Source organism: Pongo abelii, chromosome 8 (genome assembly GCF_028885655.2).
Source record: "Pongo abelii isolate AG06213 chromosome 8, NHGRI_mPonAbe1-v2.0_pri, whole genome shotgun sequence".
Classification (NCBI taxonomy): domain Eukaryota; kingdom Metazoa; phylum Chordata; class Mammalia; order Primates; family Hominidae; genus Pongo; species Pongo abelii.
Genome location: NC_071993.2, coordinates 140,816,273 through 140,842,241, shown reverse-complemented (window position 1 = coordinate 140,842,241; position 25,969 = coordinate 140,816,273). Strand labels below are relative to the sequence as shown.

Genomic DNA, 25,969 nt, shown 5'->3' with positions numbered 1-25,969 from the left:
TTAGCATTGATAAATGAAAATGAAATCCTATGCACCTACTGACTGAACAGACCCACTCTTGGTTGAGGGGACCCCAGAGTAACTTTTGAAACTGAGTTCTCAGCTTTGCTAGGATGGGATGATGGGGGTCAGATACACATCATTATACCCCCTCCTTTGCTAACCATGATGAGGCTTTCTTCCCCAAGGATTTAACAGAAACCAGCCCTTTCAAAGGCTCCACCACTGATATCAACCTCTCCTTTCTTGCCTGATAAGAGACCACCCATGACGGAGAGGTTCTGGCCAGTGTACAGAGGATGCACAGAACAAGTTTTCATGTCCTTTGCTTCACCTTTTAATGTCAGAGGGCTGAAAACTCCACCCTGGGATCATGCTAACACTACCATTTTTTGTACATGGGACCCATGAAGAAGCAAGAAACTCAATTGCGCATGCATGCATTTCTCCTTCCATAAATATTCATGACTCCTCCTAGAGCTTATTAAATAAATGTATTTGGCCATTCCACTCAGCATAAATTACTATTTCCTTTACCTACTCCTTGAAGCGTCTGTTTCTGGCTTCTGGCTGGAGGCTATGCTTCCCAGCCTGTCAGAAGGACAACCCTGCAGGCTGCAACCCTTTATAGGAAATAAAACTCTCACTGGGTGCGGTGGCTCATGCCTGTAATCCCAGCACTTCGGGAGGCCGAGGCGGGTGGATAACCTGAGGTCAGGAGTTTCAGACCAGCCTGGCCAACATGATGAAACCCTGTCTTTACTAAAAATACAAAAAATTAGCCAGGTGCGGTGGTGGGCATCTGTAATCCCAGCTAATCAGAAGGCTGAGGCACGAGAATCACTTGAACCCAGGAGGTGGAGGTTGCAGTGAGCCAAGATCATGCCATTGCACTCCAGCCTGGGCAACAAGAGTGAAACTCTGCCTCAAAAAAAATATATACACATAAAAATGAAGAAATGTCTGCTTTCCAAATTTATGAACCTCATCATTCTTCTATTGACAGCATTAAAAGGTTCAAAAAGACCTTTCCATACTCTCCCACAGAAGCCCTAGAAATTGTCATTTTGTTCATCATTTTGGATGCCTGAGAACTTGTAATCCAATGAGTAGAAATGTTAGTACCCCATTTATGGCTGTCAACCTGCCAGATCTCAGCAGTTTGTATAAGCCTAAATCTGAAAGGATCTCATCCCATTAGGACCCTTTTCTCCTTTTCTGTTGCCTTTGCCCACTGGCTCTGGCAACAGGAGTCTTTCTTTCTCCTTGGCTATCTTTGGATATGGGGGCTCCATCTTCTGTTCCACCTTAGGGAATGCCTTTTCCATGCATGGCTAAGTCATTAAAAAGCCTACAGCTTCAGTAACATTTTGAGTGAGTACTCTCTGAAGCTGGGTTGGAATCTCAGGCTTCTTTGTCTGGAAGGTAACTCTTGGGCTACAAGTTTCTTATCCTAGCTTTGGTTTTGAGTCCTCTCTGTTCTCCTCTTGGGTTGGAAGTTATTCCTGGCTTTTTGTTTCAAGGTATCTCTGTCATCTTGATCTTGCTCCTTTCATGGGAACTTCTCAGTTGACTAAATTCTCCCTTCTGAAACCTCTGCTGACTCTGTGTTCCACCAATATGGAACTAATTCTACTTCCTTTCCTGTTTGCATGACTTTACTAAGAATTATTTAGAACTTTAATGGCTCCTTTGAGAAAATTTTTGTCTTCCAAATTGCCTCCTTTTAGACCTTTCCTTTCACAATTGAGTCTCTCAACTCCCTATAATCACTGAAACTTTAGGCACCCCACTCCATGCCTTGGATGCTGTCAATGTGCTCAAGAATCTGCAAGAGCAAACACCTGGGGCTGAAAAATAAAATAGAAAAAAAATTATTTCTCAGCCTCCATAAGATTGTATGTCAAAACAAAAGAAAATCTTAAAAATCTCCAAAAACATTGGTGAGAAAAAAGCTTTAGCCCTCACATGAAGAAGAAAAAACTTGTTCCATTTTCCAGATACATAGTTATAATACAAATATAAAATGGGGCAAAGACAAAAACCAAGTCTTCTATATAAACTAGTGAATTTTGTATTATTGCAAAATTAACCATGTCTAAAATTAACCATCAGAATATTTATGCTGAAATTTCAGGATGAAAGCTATGAAATCTCTACTTGTGTTTGTATATCTATTAATGTATGTTATGTATATGTGATATTTTCTTAACTCCAGATAGCATTGGAAAATTCATTTATAAAATCCTCTAAGAGTGCTCTATTCTAACTTGGCTTAGAAAAAAATAAGCATTTATAAATAAATATTCACAAAACTCCTAGAAATATAGGAACTGATCAAATGTTTTTTAAGTTAACACGATTTGGATAAAACTTAGTTAAATAAGATTAATATAATACTTTTGGCATAATAAAACAACTATGTCTTCAAAGTTATCACTATTGAATACAAAACAAGCATAAATTCCTATTCTGCTTGAGTTCTAGTCAAATAAGCTAATATTATACTTACTAGAAACGTAAAATCTTAAAGCTTATAGATTTGATTCTAATTAAGTTGACATTCTTATGAAAAATATTTTTTTTATGGTGAAAAGATACACATATATTTAGAGTTAGCCAGCTGGACTCAGTTTAGATGATCCCAATTTTGTTGCAACATCCAAAGCATCATAATCAGGAGCGAGTCGAACATATGCCTTCTTCTCTTTATCAGGACAAATCAGGGTGGTGACCTTGGCCACATCACTGTCATAGAGCTTCTTCACAGCCTGTTTGATCTGGTGCTTGTTGGCTTTAACATCCACAATGAACACAACTGTGTTGTTTTCTTCTATCTTCTTCATGGCCGACTCAGTGGTCAGCAGAAACTTGATGATAGCATAGGGGTCAAATTTGCTTCTCCTGGGGGTGCTCTTCAGAGGATATTTGGGCTGCCTCTGGAGTCGCAGTGTCTTGGGCCGCCTGAAGGTGGGTGACATGCGGATCTTCTTTTTTGCATGTGGCTGTGGAGACCTTTCAATGCTGCCTTCTTGGCCTTTGAAGCCTTCGCTTTGGCTTTGGCTTTAGGAGGAGCAGGAGCTTCCTTCTTCACTTTCGGTGCCATCTTGTGAAAAGCGAAAAACATTATTTCAAAAATAATTTGTTTACAGTAAATCTGGCTAATAGTAGTTTCCAAAGTACTTTTGGTAATTTTTAACCTTAAAGTTAAGCTAAGTAAAAGATTTGCATTAAATATCTAGACCATTTATAAATAAGATACAATACTAAAACATTAATTACTGAACATAAATAATTCAAGTTTATATACTTTTGGCTTCCTATTTTTACAGAGAGACTAAAAATATTTTGGCCCGTTAATAAACACGTTTTTTTCTGCCACACTGAGGAATTGTATTATGAGGAAACACATCCATCTAGATGTTGGGAGATGGTATATTCATACATTTTCTAACCTACTATAGAATGCTAATATATGACAGTTTATAACTGTCTACTTCCTAGTTTTCTCTGGAAAATAAAAGATTACTAAGTATTAAAATTATAATCAATATATGTAAATAAAACTACTAGAAATAATAGAATAACTAGGAACAACTCTACACAAAGCATGCAAGAAAAGTAGGGCATATTTCGCAAGTAAAGTAGGTTGTATTTTTTATAAGGAAAACCATACATAAAATACAAATAAAAAGAGATGCCTAACCTTCCCTGTGTTATATTTGTATGGGTAAAATGTTATGTTTTCAGAAATTACAAAAAATTCCTGGAAATTTGTCAATGTCCTCCTTATCCTGCTGTGTGCCAGTATAGAGTAATGAGTCATAATTCCAATTATTATTTTAAATGTTGTGCCAGGTGCAGTGGCTCACGCTTGTAATCCCAGCACTTTAGGGGGCTGAGGCGGGTGGATCACAAGGTCGGGATATCCAGACCATCCTGACTAACCCGGTGAATCCCTGTCTCTATTAAAAATACAAAAAATTAGCTGGGCTTGATGGCAGGCACCTGTAGTCCCAGCTACTTGGGAGGCTGAGGCAGGAGAATGGCATGAACCCAGGAGACAGAGCTTGCAGTGAGCCGAGATGGCGCCACTGCACTACAGCCTGGGCGACAGAGCAAGACTCTGTCTCTAAATAATAAATAAATGTTGTATGCCACAGAAAAAATCGAATATCCTTGTCAGTTGTGGTATAATGAACTCTCACCAGATCTTTCATCACAGCCATTTCATACTCTTTGTCATTTAGATATTATTTCCCCCGATGCTTTCCTGAAAGCTCCTGTAATCAGCTACAGGTCAGAATGTTTGTCTCCAACACAGGACTCCCTCTGAGATTCATGGAAAAGACTATGACAGGTACTCTGGTTATAGGCTTCTGATGATATTGCTTAAATAACTTTAAGACCATACACTTGACTCAGTGAAGGTCTCCAGAAGTCTGGTTGGGAAATTGATGGGTTCATGACACTGCTAACCCAAGATCCAACAAGACTGGAATTGATTACATGGCACTGAATGAACTGATGAAAATTGATTATAATTTTATAGCTTTTTGGAGCATTGCTGGTTCTTTAATGTTCTAGTTTCTGGATTTAAGAAATCTCTTTCTCTTAATCTAACTGTAACTTACAATAATTTAGTAGATTATACTTTTGTAAACAGAAATGAAGCATTTATCTTTTTTCCCTGCCTGGTTTTTCCAGAATTTTGAAATCCTTACTGAAAACTCTTATTTTCACGATGATATAGTTGTTAGCGAAAGCCCAATAAGAATCTATTCACCTTATAACAGGAAATAATTGGAAATTGTGGTTATATTATCAAGGTTTTTACTGGAATATCATATTTAGGAAGTGTACCTAAGATCAGTTATGACCAGCAATTTTAAGGAAGTAAGGTTGACTTTTATGGAGACAACACTTACAAAGCACTGTGAGAAATGGGAAAGTTCTTCCTCAAAGATTATAAAGTCATAGCTATCCACTATTTTTATATGTGTGTGTGTGTGTCTGTGTGTGTGTGTGTATTCCAAACCAGTTGTCCTAGCTTGCTCCAGCATGCCTGGGCAGGACTAGACAAGCCCCAGCCCATAGTGCATGGGATTCCTGATTTGGAGATGCTTCCTTAACTATCCCTGGGCAACTTCCCTTTCTTTCTTTCTTCTATTCCCTTACCTAATTAAGAAAGTTTTAAACTCTAAGCCAATAGGGTAAAGTGTAAAATGTGAAGTCCTATTCCAGCCAATGGAAACTGGACACAGCAGTAGGGTAGACACATCAGGTTATAAGTAACTCTGTCTCCTTTGTTTGGTGTGCTCTTGTGGCTGGACAGCTATTGAGTAGCACCCTTTCTGCAGAAAGTAAAGCTCACCTTGCTAAGAGATCATTTGTTCCCATGTTAATTCTTTTTTTTTTTTTTTTTTGGAGCATCAAAAACTTCATTCCCAAGAGCACTCTGAGAAAAGCCAGTCTGATACCTAGATTACAGGGTTCACAGCCTTACAGGTTAGTAAAAAAGGTCATTTCCTAGTAGGCCCAGGAATTTAGGGATATTTTGGGGGCTTCAAGAAGAGGGGAATGCACACAAAGCTATAAGGACTGCAGCTGAAATTTGGTAGTATGTTCTTGGCTTGTCTTTTAGCCTGAATAAGGCCTTTAAAAGTCAAATCTGAGATTCTGTATGAAAACTTCCAGCAAAGAAACTTGAAAGCACCTATGTGGTCATCTCCTGTTCTTGCTGCACTTATGTAAATAATCAAGCAAAATCTAACAAAACTAGACTTATTTTTAAAACAAGAATAGTCTTACTTTGATTATGATAAAAAATGATGGTTACTACAGAGAGAAATTTTATGTTTCAATGGAATAGTATAACATGGCTGGGCATGGTGGCACACGCCCATAATTCCAGCACTTTGGGAGGCCAGGAGTTGAAGACCAGCCTGGGCAACATGGTGAAACCCCGTCTCTACCAAAAATTTTGATAATCTTTTCAAAAACCTGACTTTGCTTTGTTGATCTTTTGCATTCTTTCTTAGCCTCCATTTCATTTAGTTCTGCTCTCAATTTTATTATTTCTTTCCTGCTACTAATCTTGGGTTTGTTTTGCTCTTGCTTTCCTATGTCCCTTGAGGTACAATGTTAGATTGCTTATTTGAAGTATTTATCTTTCTTGTTGTAGATGTTTGTTGCCATAAACTTCCTTCTGAGAACAGCTTTTGCTCTATCCTATAGGTTTTGGTATATTATGTTTCTATTTTTATTTGTTTCAAGAAATTTTTTATTGTCGTCTTAATTTCTTCATTAACTCCATGGCATTCAGGAGCATGTTGTTTAATTTCTGGGTATTTGTATAGTTTCCAAAGTTATTCTTGGTGTTGATTTCTAGTTTCACTGTGGTCTGAGAAGATACTTGATATGATTTTTATTTTTAAAAAGCTGTTAAGACTTGTTTTGTGACATAACATATGGCCTATCCTGGAGAATGTTTTATGCGCTGATAGGAAGAATGTGTGTTCTGCAGCTGTTGGATAAAATGTTCTATAAATGTTTGTTAGGTCCATTTGGCGCATAGTACAGTTTAAGTCTAATGTTTATTTATTGATTTTCTGGCTACACTATCTGTCCAATGCTGAGAGTGGGGTACTGGAATCCCAAACAATTATTATATTGGGATCTAGCTCTCCTGTTAGCTCAAACAATATTAGCTTTATATATCTGGGTTCTCCGGTGTTGGGAGCACCTATATTTACAACTGCTGTATCCTCTTGCTGAGTTGAGCCCTTTGCCATTATTTAATCACTTTGTCTCTTTTTATTTTTTGGTCTTAAAGTCTGCTTTATCTGTCATAAATATAGCTTCTTCTGTTCATTTTTTTTCGTTTGCATGTAATGTATTTTTTCATCTCTTTACTTTCCATCCACATGTGTCTTCACAGATACAGTGAGTTTCTTATAGTCAGCATATAGTTGAGTCTTGTTTTTTAATCCATTCAGCCATTCTAGATCTTTTAATCAGGGAATTTAAACTGTTCACATTCAAGGTTGTTATTGATAGGTGTAAACTTACTCAAGTGATTTTGTTAATTGTTTGGTTGTTATTTTCTATATTCTTTTTTCCTTTCTTCCTCTCTTATTGTTTATCTTTGCAGTTTCGTGGGTTTTTGTAGTGATAAGATTTGATTTCATTCTCATTTGTGTATCTGATTTCCTAGTGATTTTTATTCTTTTGTGAGATTTTATCATGGTGGTTAAGATCCTTTCACTTCTGGATGTAGGACTCCCTTAAGCATTTCTTGTACAGCTGAGCTAGTATGATGATCAATGTTTGCTTGTCTAGAAAAGACTATTTCTCCTTCATTTCTGAAGGACAGATTTGCTGGCTATAATATTCTTGCTGGACAGGTTTTTTTCCTTCAGCACTTTGAACATTCATGGCCTGAGCCCTGGATTCCATCAAAGCCACGAGGGGTTTTATGCCCTGAGCTTAGATTGTGGTGCCACAGGGCAGCCTTCCACTCTTTGGCACAGAGCTTGGTGTTCCAAAGGCCATGAGGGGGTTTAGACCCTGGACCCAGGACATGTTCCAAGACTCTTTTACATTATGACAGACAAGCTACTCCTGCCTCAGCTCTTCTACCAACATGTCTCCCTTTTATTTTTGCAAAACTGCCACAGCTATCATTGCTTGTTCTCAACAGGGGCTTTCTGTCCAGAGGCAGCTTCCACATCTGCAGACTAAAAGGAGACAGCACAACCACATAATTACTAGAACAAAGTTTACAAGTGTAGAGTTTCCAATGGTCTTAATCCATTTAAGAGGATTGATTGCAGACAACCCATCAGCTGCCTTGTTTAAAATATCAGTTCCAGGGAGCAGGGCCAAGTGAGCCTTAGAGGCTTCAAAAACCTGTTCTTTCAGTTTTACAATATTGAAGGTGAGATTTTCCTCTCTGCCCTCTAGATGACGTTTAATTCTTTCCCATTGGTGTTCTGTCTCATTGTAACTATGAGGAGTAATGCAAAAACTGGATATATTCCAATCATATTGCATTTGAATTCTAGTTTCTAAACTTAGGATGCGATCCCCCATCCAAATTACTGTCTGACGGAGATCATTAATTTGACTATCTTTTGATCTGAGCTTGAGAATTCCATAATTTCATAGAATTTTTTTGCCATTTATCAACAAATTCAACAGTCTGCACAGATGAGTGTAAAGCCACTCCAGCTACTGCAGCAGTAGTGGTAACAGCAATGAGGCCAATTATAACAAATACAAGAGCAACTATGAACTTTTTGAATGGGATAACAGGTTTTTAAGGATCTCAGTTACAATATGAATGGATGGTGATGCCTCCCGTGTTATATTTAGAGACACGGGGATCCAAACTCTGTGTCTGGCTCTCTCTGGCTCTAATTAACAAGATAGTTTGATTTTTATCAAAGGTTGAGTTAATGCAACTAAACAAGTCACATTCGGGGCATGTGATAGAATGGGTATTTATGTCAAGAGTAACATTTCCTATTGCTAACATAAAAGGTGGCTGTACACAACTTTGAATCCAAAAGGTCTGCCACAGACAGTACTGCCAGCATGGCCACCTTTAACTTACTAGTTGTTTTTGGTTTGTTCTGTGCTCTGAGGTTGGCCTCTGCCATCTGCACCAGTTTCATTTGGCCCCCTGTTGGAGGATCCACCTGGCGAGTATTCACAGTCTTTTCCTTTGTCTCTGAGATGTTCATTCGTGCCATCACTTGTATAGGGAGCTCTGGCCCTTCCCAGAGTCCTCTCTTCCTGGTGTGGCCCATGATGGATCTTCAGATGTTCGGTGGGCACCCACATAGGCAACTAATTGTCACCTGGAGAGATACAAGCAAATCTTCTTCCCCATGTAATTATTTTTTCCATTTTCCCACCTTTTTGTGTGTGCATCCCTCCACCTATATCTTGTCCAGCCTTTTATTTTCCTTTTGTCCTGTCAGATGTTGTTCAGCCTTTCCTGCTGGATCTGTACTACCAAAGCCTCCTGTTCTTTTTACTGTACTACTTCGTAGCTTTGCATAAGGTAGTAGTAATAACTGAGCAATTCCTTCTCCTGGGGAAGCAGACATGGAGTTGAGGAACTAATAACTAATTGAATTTCTCTGGTATAATCAGAATCAATTATTCCTGTATGTACAGTGACACCTCTTAAATTTAAACTAGACTTTCCAAGCAATAGACCAACTGTTCCCGAGGGTAAAGGGCCCCTAACTCTGGTGGGGACCTTCTTTGGTGGCTCCCCAGGATGTAAGGAAATGGGAACTGTGCTGCAAAGATCTGCAGCAGCACAGCCTGCTGTAGCAGGGGACAATTATTGTACGTTTGTAAGGGCACTGACTGTGCTGGATTCACCTCGGTTTGTTGAAGGGCCTGAGGTGGGCCCCTCTTCCCATTTCCCGAAAGAGGTTGCCCATCTTTGCTAAATTTAGAATGACACTGATTTGCCCAGTGATTGCCCTTCTTGCATCAGAGGCAGATACCAGGACTTTTTTGTTGCTTACTGGTAGTATCCCTGTAATTTGCCTGTTGATTTCCTTTTTATATTCCTTTTTTGTGTGTGTCCAAATTGCCCACAATTAAAACAAGAGCCTGAGAAACAGGGCATATTTTTTCCCACCTTTAGTCCAGCCATAGCTTGAGCTAAAAGAGTAGCCTTATGTAAGTTACCCCCAATGCCATCACAAGCCTTAATATATTCAGCCAAATGACCTTCCCCCTCATAGGTCTAACAGCAGCTTGACACTCTATATTGGCATTATCATATGCAAGGAGCTGTATTACAACATCTTGAGGTGCTCTGTCAGTTACAGCTTTATGCACAGTCTCTTGGAGCCAAGCAATAAAATCAGAATATGGTTCTTTAGGTCCTTGTCAGACAGAACTGAAAGAAGGCTATTTTTCTCCTGTAACATTTATTCTCTCCCATGCCCATAGGCACAGTGCGTAACTGAACAATGGCAACGTTTTCCATTACTGCTTGATTTTCTAATCGACCCCAATTAGGGCCAACTCCCTTCATCAAAAGAAACAGGCACAGGCGGCTGTGCTTGTGTGTTTCCTCTTGCCTGAGTTTGAACTTCATCAGTCCACCAGGTTTTAAACTGCAAGTGCTGAATGGAGTGAGAACAGATTTTGCTAAAGTATCCCAATCATATGGCATTAACATATTATCAAGAGCCACACTTTTCAACAAAATTTGCACAAAAGGAGAGTTCAGTCCATATTGACTAATGGCTTGTTTAAATTCCTGTAATAACTTAAAAGGAAAAGTGGCCCAGTTAGCTATATTCTGTCCTCCTTGTTGGATTATAGTAACTGGAAATTGCCATGTTTCTAGGTCTCCCTCAGCTCTAGCTTTTTGAATAGAATTTTGTATAGCACCACCAATTGCTACAGGAGCAGTAAGTTTTTCAGCTAATTAATTTTCTCGCCCATTAAGGGGAGAGGGAGGAGGTGACCATTCACTGAATTCAGCAGGTGGAACTGACAGGCTAGTAAAATATATGTTTTTCAGTTTCTCTTTCTTTTCATTAATTTCCTCTGGCTCCTGTTCCTCACATTCAGACTCTGAAGTTAGTTTTTTACACTCTTCCTCATCTGTATCTGCCTCGTCATCTGTTTGAAATGGCTCAGGAGCTGCCTTTGTCAATGCCCACACTGATCAAACAGAAACTGGAATTTTGGCTCCTTCTTTATATGCCTTTTTAAAATCTCTGCCAATTCTTTCCCATTCATCCAACTCCATAGTCCCTTTTTCTGGGAACCATGGGCAAAACTGCTCTATAGTACGAAAGAGTGTTAATAAATTCTGAGTACTAACGTTCACTGCCCCTCTCCGTAATAAATGCCTTAGAAAGTTTAAATAAGCAGAATGTTTGCTTTCATTTTGTCCCACTGTTACCTTGGTTCTTCTGAGTGCCCAACTTACCTGCCTAACTTCTTTCTGTCATCCTCAGGTGTCCTCTGATGATGCATTCTCCACTTCCACATGCTCTAGCGTTCCTTCACTGGGGTCTTCGTAGCACCATATTGGGTGCCAAGAATATTGGGGTGATCAGATGCAACACCAGGCCATGCGGGCTATGAAGTCCGGCAGAGTTAAAGGAATGAGAAAAGACAGGTTAAGAGTGCATAAGATGGGTCCAGGGGGCCCATGCTAGTATGGAGGCTGCGAAAGCCTTAAGCTCTGGGAGCCCACACTATTTATTGGTGATCGAACAAAGAAGCAGGTGGTGAGGACGTGTGGATGTGGGGGAGAAAGGTAGCGGTCCATCAAGCATAGCCGTGATGGTTTAGCATTTTCTTTGGCACATACATAATATGCTCTGCTACCTGAGATAATGGAGAACATGTTTATGAGCCTAGGAGGGCAAGAAGCAAGGAGCCAGCAAGTCTGGACACATTCCAGAGGCTATGAGGGTTTTGACGCCCTAAGCCCTGGATTCCATTCAAGCCACGAGGGGTTTTTTGCCCTGGGCTTAGACCGTGGTGCCACAAGGCAGCCTTCCACCCTTTGGCACAGAGCTTGGCGTTCCAAAGGCCATAAGGGGGTTTAGACCCTGGACCCAGGACATGTTCCAAGACTCTTTTACATTATGACAGACAAGCTAGTCCTGGCTCAGCTCTTCTATCAACACCATGCTGCTGGAATGAAGGGAAAAATAAAGATATTCTCAGATGAAAGAGAACTAAGAGAATTTGTTGCTAGCAGATTTACCCTTTAAGAATGGCTAAAGAAATCCTTCCAAACAGAAATAAAATGAAAACAGAAAGAACATGAAAACAGCAAGATGGAGCTTTCATAAAGGAAAATAATGAAATTGGTAAAAGGAGAATTATACATGATAGAATATTCTTCACTTTATGTGTTTCTTTAATCATGTTTTATGTTTGAAGCAAAAGTTATAATACTACCTCATGTGGTATTCAATGCATACAGAGGAAATACCTATGACAATTATACTTTTTGAAGTGGGAAGGTAAAGGAAGCTGTATTAGTCAGTGTTCTCCACAGAGATAGAACTGATAGGATCTATGTGTATATGAAGGGGAGTTTATTAGGGAAAATTGGCTCACATGACCAAAAGGCCAAGTTCCATGATAGGCCCTCTGCAAGCTAAGGAAATAAGAAGCCAGCAGTCGCTGAGTTCGAGTCCAAAAGCCTCAAAAGCAGGGAAGCTGACAGTGCAGCCTTCAGTCTGTGGCCAAAGGCCCAAGAGGCCCCTGCAAACCACTGGTGTTTAAGTCCAAAAGTCCAAATTCCAAAGAACCTAGAGTCTGATGTCCAAGGGCAGAGGAATAGAAGGAAGAATCCAGCATGAGAGAAAGATGAAAGCAAGAAGACTCAGCAAGCCAGCTTATCCTACTTTCTACTTCTTACTTTGTTCTAGCCACACTAGCAGCCAATTCGATGGTACCCACCCAAATGGAGGGTGGGTCTTCCTCTCCCAGTCCACTGACTGCAATGTCAATCTCCTCTGGCAACGCCCTCACAGACACACCCAAAAACAATATTTTACCAGCTATTTAGGCATCCTTCAACCCAATCAAGTTGACACCTGATTTTAACCATCAGAGAACCTAAATGTGATTAATGTTTCTATACTTAATTCAAGCTGGTAAAACATCAATAGCAGTAAGCTGTGGAAGTTATATTTGTATATAGTAATACCTAGAGCAAGCAATAAGAAAATTATGCAAATAGTATACTCAAATATGTCAAAAATGCATCAAAATGGAACTCTATGTCCACATAACCCTCAGGCTGATAAGAGAAAAAAGAAAAAGAGGCATAAGAAATGGTGCAAACAGATAGAAAACAAAAAGTAAAATGGCAGTCTTAAGCCCTAACATATCAATGATTACTTTTTTTTGAGACAGGTTCTCACTCTGTTGCCCATTCCGGAGTACAGTGGCACAATCATGGCTCACTGCAGCTTTGAACTACTTGGCTCAAGCAATCCTCCCACATCAGCATCTCAAGTAGCTCGGTCAACAGGCTCATGACACCCTGCCTGGCTAATTTTTTCATTTTTTGTAGAGACAGGGTCTTGCTATGTCTCTACAAAAGGGTGGTAGTTTGAGACTGGCCTCGAACTCTTGGCCTCAAGCAATCCTCCTGTCTCAGCCTCCTAAAGTGCTGAGATTACAAGCATTAGCCACTATGTCTGGCCTCAATAATTGCTTTAAATATAAGTGGTCTAAATATGCAAATTAAAAGGCAGATATTGGCAGCACGAATTTTTAAAACAGCAAAATATGTGTTGTTTACAAGAAACTCTCTGCCAACATGACATATGTAGGTTGAAAATAAAAGGATGCAAAAAAAAGTAAATGTTAACCCAAAAAGCACAAGTGGATATATTAATATCAGAGAAAATATTTCAGACAGAAGAAAAGCAGTAAAGAGAAAAAAGAGACATTATACAATGATACAAGTTGCAATCTACCAAAAATGTAGAGCAATCCTAAAGGTATATGCACAAAACCAGAGAGCTTTAACGTAAATGAAGCAAAAACTGAGAGAACTAAAGGGAGAAGTAGACATATACGCAATTTTAGTTGGAGATTTCAACATCCCACTCACAGTAATTGATAGACCTACTAGACAAAAAGTCAGCAAGGATTTAGAAGGATTAAACGCACCGTCTTCAGCCAGTAAGACCCAACTGAGGTTTATAAAACTCCCCGTACAACAAAAGCACAATACACATTCATTTCATGCACACATGGAACATTCATCAAAATGACTCTCTATATCCTAGGTCATAAAACACATTTAAAAGAAAAGAAATCATACAGAGTGTGTTTTCTGATTATAAAGGAATGAAACAAGAAATCAATAACAGAAACACAAAAGAAAAATCTCCAAACACTTGGAAATTAAACACACTTCTACATAATCTATAGGTCAAGGGAAATAATCCATGGTCTCAAATGAAACTTTAAAAATCACAGAACTGAATGAAAATGAAAATACAGCACATCAAAATTTGTGGGGCACAGTTACAGTAACACTGAGAGAAAAATTTATAGCACTAGAAGTTTACCTAAGACGAAAGACCTCAAATCAATCATCCAAATTCCTATCTCAAAAAGCACTAAAAAATAAATAGCTACAAAAAGTCAGAGTATGCATAAGGAAGGAAAAATTAAGATTAAGTTATAAATCAATGAAATTGAAAACAGAAAAACAGAAAATTAAACTAAAAGCGAATACTTTGAAAAAAATAAAAAATAATAATAAAGCTCAATCAAGACCAACAAAGATTTAAAAAAGCACACACAAATTACCAATATCAAGAACAAAAAAAGTGACATCATAACAAATCCTTAAGCCATTAAAATGATAATAAGACAATACTATTAACAATTTTAAACTCATAAATTCAACAACTTTGAAGAAATGGACCAATTCCTTGAAAGCCACAAACTACCAAAGCTCAGCCAAAGTGAAACAGATAACCTGAATAGCTAGTAAGAGAATGAAATTTGGTAATTAAAATGCTTCTGAGTCCAAGGTCTCACTGTTGGGGTGAGCATTTATAGATAACGAACGGGAGGAGGTTAGTATGATCCAAGCGCTAATGGATTCAAGTTGTAGAACTAGTATGAACTCATGTTTAGCTTAATATAGGTGAAGGGGGCCTCCCCCTCCACACCTGTGGGTATTTCTCATCAGGTGGAGACGAGAGACAGAAAAATAAGATGCAGAGACAAAGTATAGAGAAAGAAGAGTGGGCCCAGGGGACCGGCACACTCAGCATGTGAGGACCTGCACCAGCGTTGGTCTCTGAGTTCCCTCAGTATTTATTGATTACTCTTTTCACTATCTCAACAAGGGGAGTGTGGCAGGAGAACAGGGTGATGGCGGGGAGAAGGTCAGCAGAAAAACATGTGAGCAAAGGAATCTGCATCATAAATAAGTTCAAGGAAAGGTACTATGCCCGGCTGTGCACATGGGCTAGATTTATGTTTCTCTTTACCCAAATATCTCAGTGTAGCAAAGAGTAACAGAGCAGTATCACCACCGGCATATCTCGCCTCCAGCCATAGGGCAGTTTTCTCCTATCTCAAAATAGAATGAATGGTCGGCTTTACACTGAGACATTCCATTCCCAGGGACATGCAGGAAAGAGAGGCCTGCCTCTTATCTCAACTGTAAAGAGGCCTCCCTCTTTTACTAATCCTCTTCAGCACAGACCCTTTATGGGTGTTGGGCTGGGGGACAGTAAGGTCTTTCCCTTCCTATGAGGCCATATCTCAGGCTGTCTCAGTGGGGGGAAACCTTGGACAATACCCAGTCTTTCTCAGGCAGAGGTCCCTGTGGCTTTCTACAGTGCATAGTGTCCCTGGTTAATAGAGAATGGAGAACGGTGATGACTTTTACCAAGCATACTGCCTGCAAACAGTTTGTTAACAAGGCACATCCTGCACAGCCCTAAATCCCTTAAACCTTGATTCAATACAGCACATGTTTCTGTGAGCACAGGGTTGTGGCTAAAGTTACAGGTTAACAGCATCTCAAAGCAGAACAGTTTTTCTCAGTATAGATCAAAATGGAGTTTCTTATGTCTTCCTTTTCTACACAGACACAGTAACAGTCTGATCTCTCTTCCTTTCCCCTACATTTCCCCCTTTTCTTTTTGACAAAACCGCCATCATCATTATGGCCTGTTCTCGATGGTCGCTGTCTCTTCAAAGCTGCTGGGTACACCTGTAGACTTAACAACAGACAAAACAGGCACACAAGGATTAATATGAAATCTACAATAGTGGAACTTCCGATGGTTTTAACCCAAGTGACCGCCTTAAGATTTGCAAGACCATCAGCAGCTTCCACGTTTGCCTCTGTTCCTGGCACCAAATTTAAATGGGCTTTTGATGCCTCAAAAATTTTTTCTTTTAATTTTGAAATATCTAAAGTAAGATTATCTTCTCTTCCTCATAGATGGCATCTAACCATGTCCCAGTGATGCTCAGACTCATTATAGGCTTGGGGAGTAAGGTAAAAATCTGACGTATTTCAGTCAAACTGTAACTGATGACGATGTTCCAAGCTCATGAGCCTATCTCCCATCCAAATGACAGTTTGTCTAAGATCATTTATTTGGTTTGCCAATTTTTTATCTATTTGGATCTGAGAGTTCCACAATTTTGAGGAATTATTTTGCCAATTATTTTCATATTCTGCAGTTTGAACAGAGGAGTGTAATGCAACTCCTGCCACAGCGGCCATAGCTGTGACTGCAATCAATCCCATAATCACTGCAATCAAAGTAAAAATGAATCTTTTGGATCTATTTAGAACTCCTTTTAATACTTCAGTTAAAATATGGATGGATGGCAAAGCCTCCCAAGGTCAGTCCATGGACACAGGGATCCACACACCCTCTCTTGCTCTCACTAGTAGAATACAGTGCTGCCAATTAAAAGTTGAATCAATGCAAGCAAACAATCTACAATTTTCACAGATTATAGTTTGGGAATCTGGGTTAATAACTATTTTTCCTACAACTAGCATATAAGAGGGCCTTACTTTGCAAAGGAGTTGTCAGACTGGAACTTAGGTAGATAATATAAGATAGCTTAAGGTTTCTTGTTCTTATAGCTTGATTTCCAGACCAAATTCTAATGTGGTGCGAGACCACAGTAAGCTTCCAAAGTTCTGGGTGCTCTGGACCAGTAACAGGACTAACTTTGGTCGAGGTGATGAGATACCCTTTTCACCCCATTCCCAAGGGTAGAGAGACTCTCACCTTTTGTACTTATTTTTATCTAAACCTTCTGTTAAGTCTCTGTTCACAGCTGGACTCACATGTGCACTGGGACACAATTGAGTTTGTCCTGTGCAATTGCGGTAGAATTGACCTTGAGGTGCCCAATCTATAATAGTTCTGAATTCATTGTTTTGTAATATCACCACATTATCAGCCACACATCCTTCCCAAACTAAAGCTTCTGGGCCTTTTGATCCTTTGGGAATTTCCTTGGGGCAAGGCTTCCCCTTAGGCCTAGATTTTAATGATCTTTGATAAGAAGGGTCCTGCAAAGTAATTTACCTGTGGCCTGAACGACATTCCACTTACCATGTGATAAGTAAATCTACTGGTGGCACTGACAGTAGGTGCTTCTACCAACGAATTTTCGGTTGCAGGCATTAAGTATCCTGGTGCCCTCCCTAGGCAAACAGGAGGATAATGATACCCAATGGAAATATTCATCATCATTCCTCCTTCCTCGGGTTGGGCAGGCCAATGATCATCTGTGGGGCCAGGCACCCATGGACTATTATTAACATATACTTCAATAGGATTATCCACCCACGTAACTGCCTGAACTAAGGACAGGAAAGGCACATAGGCCCAGTAAGTATAATTAGCTGCAGCTCCTCCTGCAGTCATGGGGAGACTTATTACTGTTGATACAACCACCAAAGCTGCAAGCAGCATAATCTCTGGAGTTCGTGTCACCTTTGTGTTTTCTAGGCTTTTTTCAGCTAACTGTGTCAGCTTCTTTAATTGTGCCCAAGTTGGTGGCTCCACTTTCTTGGTAGATGGTAACTTCATCTGTTCTTCTGATATCACCATTTTGTTCACCTGGCGAGTCAATGGTGCTCAATCGTGGTGTCTCTGTTTCCGCGGAGGTGCTTTTCTTTGCATCTCTGATGGGTTCATTACAGAACCTTAAATGTCTAGTGGGTATCCAAACAGGAACTGATTTTCCCCTGGTGAAACACAAGCAAAACCTCTCCCCCATGTTATCACCTTCCTTATTTCCCATGTTTTATTTTTGTTGTCTTTCCAACAAATCAGTTTTCCTTCATGTGGGCTGTTCTTCTTACCAGTAAGATGTTGTTCTGCAGAGGTCTGATTTCTATAAATATTTTAAAAATTTAAAGTATAGAGTGCTAGATTAAGTTGCATCTGGGGAGTGTTATACTCCTTACTGTCTCCCTCTTTTCTTTGTTTAACCAATTGAGTTTTGAGTGTTGTATTAGTTCTCACAACTATGGCCTGTCCTTAGGAATTATAGGGAATTCCTGTTGTATGTGTAATTTTCAACTGATTTAAGAATTTTTGGAATGCTTTACTACAGTATCCTGGCCCATTGTCCATTTTAATTTTTTCTAGAACTCCCATGAGAGCAAAACAAGATAATAAATGTCTTTTAACATGGGAACTACTTTCTCCTGTCTGGCAGGTTGCCCATATGAAATGTGAATAAGTATCAACTGTCACATGGACAAATGACAATTTTCAAAATGAAGGTACATGCATAACATCCATTTGCCATAAGGCATTAGGACATAGACCTCTGGGATTAACTCCTGCCTCTTGAGTGGGCAGGTGTAGAACTTGACACTGGGTGCAATGCTGTACAATATTTTTTGCCTGTTTCCATGTAATATCAAATTTATTTTTAATCCTGTTACATTTACATGAGTCAAGGCATGAAGTTCTTGTGCTTTTATGAATGCAGATGATAATAGCAAGTCAGCTTGTTCATTTGCTTTAAAGGCCCTGGTAAATTAGTGTGTGCTCAAATATAAGTAATATAAAATGGGAAATTTCTTTTTCTTACAGTTTGTTGTAATAAGTTGAACAGGTGGTTTAACTGATCATCCATACTATATTTGATTAGGGCTGTCTCAACATCCTTTGTAGCCTGTACTACATATGCAGAATCTGACACAATGTTAATAGGCTGATTAAAATCTTGTAACACTGTAATGATGGCAACCAACTTTGCTCTTTGAGCTGAGTGATATTGAGTTTCGATAACTCACTCTTTTGGCCCAGTGTAAGCCGCTTTTCCATTGCTGGAACCATCAGTAAATACTGTCAGAGCATTTTCTAAAGTTTTATGTTTGGTAATTTTAGGTAAAATCCAAGTAGTCAATTTTAAAAACTGGAAGACTTTTGTTTTTGGGTAATGATTGTCAATAGTTCCCACAGAATCAGCAAGACCAATCTGCCACGCACCAGAATTGATAAAGGCTTGTCTAACCTGTTCCTTGTTTAAAGGAACAATGATTTTGTCTGTGTCACTTCCACACAATTTTATTATTCGTGATCTTGCATGATTATGCAATTAATTAGCCATTCAATCCATTTAATTAAATGGATTTAATACCAATTAATGTAGCCATTTGATCCATGTACAATGTAAAAGTCTTAATTGTACTGTGAGGAAGGAATGACCACTCCACAAGATCTGTATTTTGAAGAATGATGCCTGTTGGAGAATGTGCAGTAGCAAAAATCAAAAGTTGGAGTGGGGCCAAGAGATCTATTCTATTTACTTGTGCTGACCAAATTTTTTCTTCAACTAATTCAATTTCTTTAGTTGCCTCTGGAGCTAATGTTCTTTTACTATTTAAGTCTGAGTCCCCTCTTAAGATAGAGAACAAATTTGACATGGCATAAGTAGGAATGCCTAGATTTGGCCGAATCCAATTAATATCTCCTAACAACTTTTGGAAGTCATTTAATGTTTTTAATGTCTTTTCTTATTTCTATTTTTTGTGGTTTAATTTTCCTTTCCTCTACCTGCATTCCCAAGTAATGAAAAGGAGTAGAGGTTTGGATCTTATCAGATGCTACTGTCAGTCCTGCGTTGGCAACCTCTGTTTGCAGAAATGTGTAACTGTCAATTAATTTGTCTCTTGTTTCTGCAGCACACAAAATATCAACATAATGAATGATACAACAGTCTGAAAACTTGTCTCTAACTGGTTGAAGAGCTTGACCTACAAAAGTCTGACAAATAGTTGGACTACTAAGCATTCCCTGAGGCAACACTTTCCACTGAAACCTGGTGGCTGGTTCTTTATTATTTATGGCTGGTATAGTAAAAGCAAATTTTTCAAAACCCTGTTTCGCCAGAGGAATAGTAAAAAAGAAATCCTTCAGATCAATTATAATTAAAGGCCAATCCTTGAGGATCATGGCTGGAGAGGGCAACCCAGGTTGGAGAGCCCCCATGGGTTGAATTACGGCATTTACAGCCTTAAGTCAGCATACACCATCTGCTGGATTTCTTCTGAATTACAAACACAGGAGAATTCCAAGGCGAAAATGAAGGCTCAATATGTCCCTTTTCTAATTGTTCCTTTGCTACTAAGTGTAAAGCCTCCAGTTTTTGTTTTGATAGCGGCCACTGATTTACCCATACAGGTTTTTCTGTTTTCCAATTTAATGGAATGGGTTTTCGGGGCTCTACACTGGTCACTCCTAAAAAGGATACCCTATTCCTTTTCTTTATTTTCTTCAGCCTCAATTGGGACTTTAATGCCATCTTCACTCTTTTGTAGTGCCTTTCCAGGGAGATATCCCATTTTAGCCATGATTTTTTGACTTGTGGGGCTGTATAGGGAGGCTGGGATAGTAATCTCCGCACACCATTGTTGTAACAAGTCTCGGCCACATAAATTGACTGGGATAGAAGTGATCATAGGTTGAACTGTACTTTCTTGATTATCAGGTCCTAGACAATGTAAAATCATGACACTCTGATACACTTCTGAGGCAGTGCCTAGACCGACAAGCTCTGTAACAGGCTTTTGTTTGGGCCAATTTTTTGGCCATTGATTTAAGGCAATGATAGAAACATCAGCCCCAGTATTCACTAATCCTTCAAACTGCTTTCCCTGAATAGTGACTGTACACACGGATCTATCCTCTGAGACCTGACTAGCCCAATAAGCGGCTTTTACAGCAGGGTTGGTACTTCCAAACCCTCCTGTTCTGTTTTGCTTTCCCCAATTTTAATATAAGGCAAAAGCAGTAATTAAGCAATTCTATCCCCTGGATTGGCATTCCAGAGAACAGTGGAGTTGATCACTAACTGAATTTCCCCTTTATAATCTGAATCAATTACCCCAGTATGAATTTGGACTCCCTCCAAATGTAGACTTGGTCTCCCTAAAATAAGGCCTACCATCACTTCTGGCAGCAGGCCATATACCCCTGTAGGAATCTTTTGTGGGGATTCTCCAGGGAGTAAAGAGACCATTTGAGTGGAACATAAATCTACTACTGCACAGCTTGCTGTGGCAGGGGGCAGCTGTTTTATTGCTGTAATTGGCTGACTCCCTGAAGTGGTGGTATTTGCTGCAGGGGTTGTTGTCCCTGAAAACCCTGGGGAACAAACAGCTGAATCGGGAATGCCCCAGTTTGTTGTGGGGCCTGAGGCTGGCCCCTCTTCCCATTTCCCGACAATTGTTGCCCATTTTTATCGAATTTAGAAGGAAACTGATTAGCCCAGTGTTTTCCTTTTCCACCTCTTGGACACAGGCCAGGTGGCTCTTTGTTTTTCACTGTAATAGCTTCATTTGTCATATTATGTTTATTTGAGACTGAGCAATTCTTTTTTAGATGACTGATTTGACCACAATTATAACATTTTCCCCAAAATGTTCTAACTTGTCCTCCTAAAGTGACCCCTGTCATTGTTTGAGGCATTAGCATTGCCTTATGCATAGCTCCTCCAATCCCATCACAAGCCTTCACATATTCTGTAATTACATCAACTCCTGCTGGAACTTTTCTTTTTAATGGCTTGATGGCTGATTGACATTCTGGATTTGCATTTTCATAGGCCATTAATTCTATAATAACTTTTCGGTCGTTATCATCTGTATTAGATTTTTGAGCAGCATCTTGCAACCTTGCCACAAAGTCAGGATATGACTCTTTAGAGCCCTGTCTAATTGAATTAGAAGAAGGGCAGGCGGTTCCCGGGTCCTGAATTTTTTCCCAGGCCCTGAGGCAAACAGCCCTTACTTGTTCAATAGCCTCATTCAGCATTACTGATTGTTGGTTAATGGTGCTCCAGTTTGGATTTGTTCCTAACAATTGGTCTGCATCTATATTAACAGTGGGATTAGCAGCCTGATTTTTTCATACCTGTTCTTGTACTCCATCAATCCACCAGGTTTTAAACTGTAGAAACTGAGAGGGTGAAAGGGAAGATTTGGCCAAAATTTCCCAATCATAAGGAATAAGTCTATTTCCATGAGCAATGGAATCTAATAATGTTCTCATAAAAGGGGAGTTGGGTCTGCATTGTTTAACTCCTTCCTTCACGTCTTTTAAAATTTTCATGGTGAAACGTTCATATCTAGCCTCAGCTCGGGCAGACGCTCCTGCTTGTGTCCCTTTCCCAGCCAGTACCGGTTGTAAAATGACCGGGAACTGCCAGGCCTCAAGATCTCCCTGTTTTCTGGCTTTATCAATGACCGCATGCAGTGTACTATCTTGTCCACTAGGTGGTGCTGGTGTATGGTAAGCCACTGCCATGGGTTGCTGGTATGGTGCGGGACACACAGCTTGAGGTCTGTATTGAACCTCTGGAAGCAGCTCATATTGATAAGCAACTGATTGTTGAATTTTATTTTCCATCGAAATAGTCTGATACTGTGGACATTGTATTTGTAGCGACACTGGTGGGGCAGTAGCTGTTTCCCATTCTCTTTGATATGCCCACGAAGGCTGTATTAACAATTGCCTATTCTGCGATGGGGGTCGAAGTACTGGAGTGACTGTGGGTCTAGATGAAACACGTATCGGCACTGCGGGGGAGGAATTGACCATCTTTTTTAGACTCTGACAACCCCAATAATTTTGGACATTTTCCCCCCAATTTTGATGATTCACGATATATTACCTCCTGTAATTGATTGTAGTCAATATTTTGCATTGACTGAGCTATTACAGACTCTGCTACATTTTCACAATGTGAACCTTCCATTCCTTTCTCAAATTCTGTCCCTGCCTATTCTTCACAATCTATTACACAGCTTTCAAGGGCATCAGAAACTGAAACACTATCTTCTCCTGTTTGAAACGGTTCTAAAGTTACTTTAATAATGGCCCAATCATTCCATACTGTAAGTGGGATGATTTTACCTTTCCTATTTGCTTGTTTTAATTATTTGCCAATTTTTTACCAATCCTTTAGATCTAAAGTTCCCTGTTCTGGAAAACATGGGCAGAACTGTTCTATTGTTTGAAATAGCGTAATTAGATTTTCTGTAGAGGCTCTAAATCTCCCTCTTCTTAAAAGAATTTTAATAAAGCTGAGATAAGAAGCATATTTGCTTTCAGTTTGACCCACTGTTACCCTGAGTTTCTCCGAGTGCACAAGCTTACCACAAGGCTGACCGTGGATATACTCGGGAATCTCTCATCGACTTCTCCTCAATGACCACACTCTAGCGTATCTTCACCTTAGAGAAAGGAACCCACGTTGGGCACCAGATGAAGGGGGCCTGCCCCTCCACACCTGTGGGTATTTCTCATCAGGTGGAGACAAGAGACTGAGAAAAGAAATAAGATGCAGAGACAAAGTATAGAGAAAGAACAGTGGGCCCAGGGGACCGGCACACTCAGCATGCGAGGACCTGCACCGGCGATGGTCTCTGAGTTCCCTCAGTATTTATTGATTACTATTTTCAGAACAGGGAGAAGGCCAGCAGGAAAACATGTGAGCAAAGGAATCTGCATCATAAATAAGTTCAAGGAAAGGTACTATGCCCAGATGTGCACGCAGGCCAGATTTATGCTTCCCTCCACCCAAACATCTCAGTATAGCAAAGAGTAACAAAGCAGTATCACCGCCAGCATATCTCACCTCCATCCACAGGGCGGTTTTCTCCTATCTCAGAATAGAATGAATGTTCAGCTTTACACCAAGACATTCCATTCCCAGAGACATGCAGGAAACAGAGACCTTCCTCTTATCTCAACCGCAAAGAGGCCTTCCTCTTTTACTAATCCTCCTCAGCACAGACCCTTTACAGGTGTTGGGCTGGGGGACGGTAAGGTCTTTCCCTTCCCATGAGGCCATATCTCAGGCTCGCTTGTACCTGGGAGGCAGAAATTGCAGTGAGCCAAGATTGTGCCATTGCACTCCAGCCTGGGCAACAAGAGCGAAACTCCATCTCAAAAAAAAAAAAAGTGATGGGGATATGTCAAAGGTAACTGAAAGATTTCCAAGTGGCAAAAAATTGAATTAATTTGAGCAAAAAAATAATAAAATAGTACTGGATTATAACCAAAAATATGAAATAAATATTTGTGAGCCATATAATCTAAGTAAAGGATTGAATGAACAAATAAATATAAATAAATGGGGAGGAAAGACAAATCTTTTGAATTCCAAATAATTTGTGTTCTCTGCTCTCAGGAGGCGGAGATTGCAGTGAGCCAAGATCGCGCCATTGCACTCCAGCTTAAGCAACAAGAGTGAAACTCTGTAAAGAAAACAGTCTAAGAGAGAGGGTTAGGGTTTGCCACCTGAGATCTCGCCCAGTAGTCTTTAACAGTGTGTCCATGTTGCTTCCAACATTCTCTTCATGATGATATGGGTATTCTCTGAGATGGTAGAGGCTTTCTCTACATCTCTTGTCTTTTATTCATGAGCCCTCACCAGAATTGCCTTTAATGTCCATGTACCTACCAATAGTCCCTTCATGGAAATCTAGGCTTTTTCCACTATGTATCTCAAAACTCATTCAGCCTCTGCTCACTGCCCAGTTCCAAAGCTGGTCCCTATCATTAGGTATGTTTCACAGCAGAACTCCAGTGTCAGTGCCAAAATCTGCATTAGTCAGGGTTCTCCAGAGAAACAGAACCAACAGGGGTGTGTGTGTGTGTGTGTGTGTGTGTGTGTGTGTGTGTGTGCACGCGCATGTGTGTGTGCACGCGCGTGTGTGTGTAAACATTTATTATAAGGAATTGGCTCATGCACTTATGGACACTGATAAGCTGAAGACCCAAGAGGGCTGATGGTGTGGTTTGATCCACAGGCCTGAAAATCAAGTGAGCTAATGGTGTGGTTTCTACATGAAGGTCAGCAGGCCCAAGACCCAGGAGGAGCTGATATTTCTGTTCAGATCTCAAGGCAGAAAAAAAACAATGTCCCAGCTCAAAGGCAGGCAAGAGGAACTCCCTCCGATTTGGGAGAGGGTCCATTTTTGTTCTATTTAGACCCTTGTCTGATTGGACAAGGCCCACCTTCAGTGGGGAGGGCAATCTGCTTCACTCAGTCTATCAATTTACATGTTAAGCTCATCCAAAAACACCCTCACAGAAACACTCAGATAGTGTTTGACCAAGTATCTGGTACCCCATGGGCTAGTGAAATTGACACATCAAATTAACCATCACAGCAGAACTGTCAGAAAGACGTTTTAAAAATAGTGATAACATCAAATGCTGGCAAGGAGGTTGAGAATCACTAAGTCATTCATTCATTGCTGGTGGGAATGCAAAATGGTACAGCCATACTCACTCTGGAAAATAGTTTGGCTGTTCTTTTTAAAGCTAAAACTTGACTCATCCTATGACCCAGCTATTGCACAATTGGGCTTTTTTTTCTAATGAAATGAAAACTTGTTTTCATGCAAAAACTCTACATAGCAGCTTTATGCACAGTGCACAGAAACTGGAAACTACTTAAATGTCCTTCAATGGGCATAGGGGTAAATAAACTGTGGTACATCCTCACCATGGAATATTACTCAGCAATAAAAGGGAATAAACTGTTAATACATGTGACAATTTGAATGAACCTAAGGAAACTATGTTGAATGGGCAGGAAAGCCAATGTTAAAAGAATGCATACTTCATGAATCCATTTATATAACATTTCTAAATAACACAATTATAGAGATGGAGAACATATTAGTGGTTTCCTTGGATTAGGTATGCAGCGGTGATGGAGGTGTGACTGTAAAGAAGTAGCATGAGGAGAGGTCTGATGATGATGATATAGTTAAATAACTTGATTGTCATGCTGATTATATGAAGCTATACTTGTTAAAATCACAAGTTATACCCACATACAGAATGCATGCATAAATAGCAAAACCTGAATAAGCTCCATGGATTGTATCAATGTTGATTTTCTGGTTTTC

At 39.8% G+C, this 25,969-nt stretch overlaps 2 pseudogenes; both read right to left on the bottom strand.

Moving 5' to 3' along the window:
• Positions 1–2,415: 2,415 nt before the first annotated feature.
• Positions 2,416–3,106, bottom strand: LOC100440013 (large ribosomal subunit protein uL23-like; annotated as a pseudogene).
• A 12,607-nt stretch (positions 3,107–15,713) lies between these two features.
• On the bottom strand, positions 15,714–17,723 carry LOC129048137 (endogenous retrovirus group K member 19 Rec protein-like; annotated as a pseudogene).
• Positions 17,724–25,969: the final 8,246 nt, after the last annotated feature.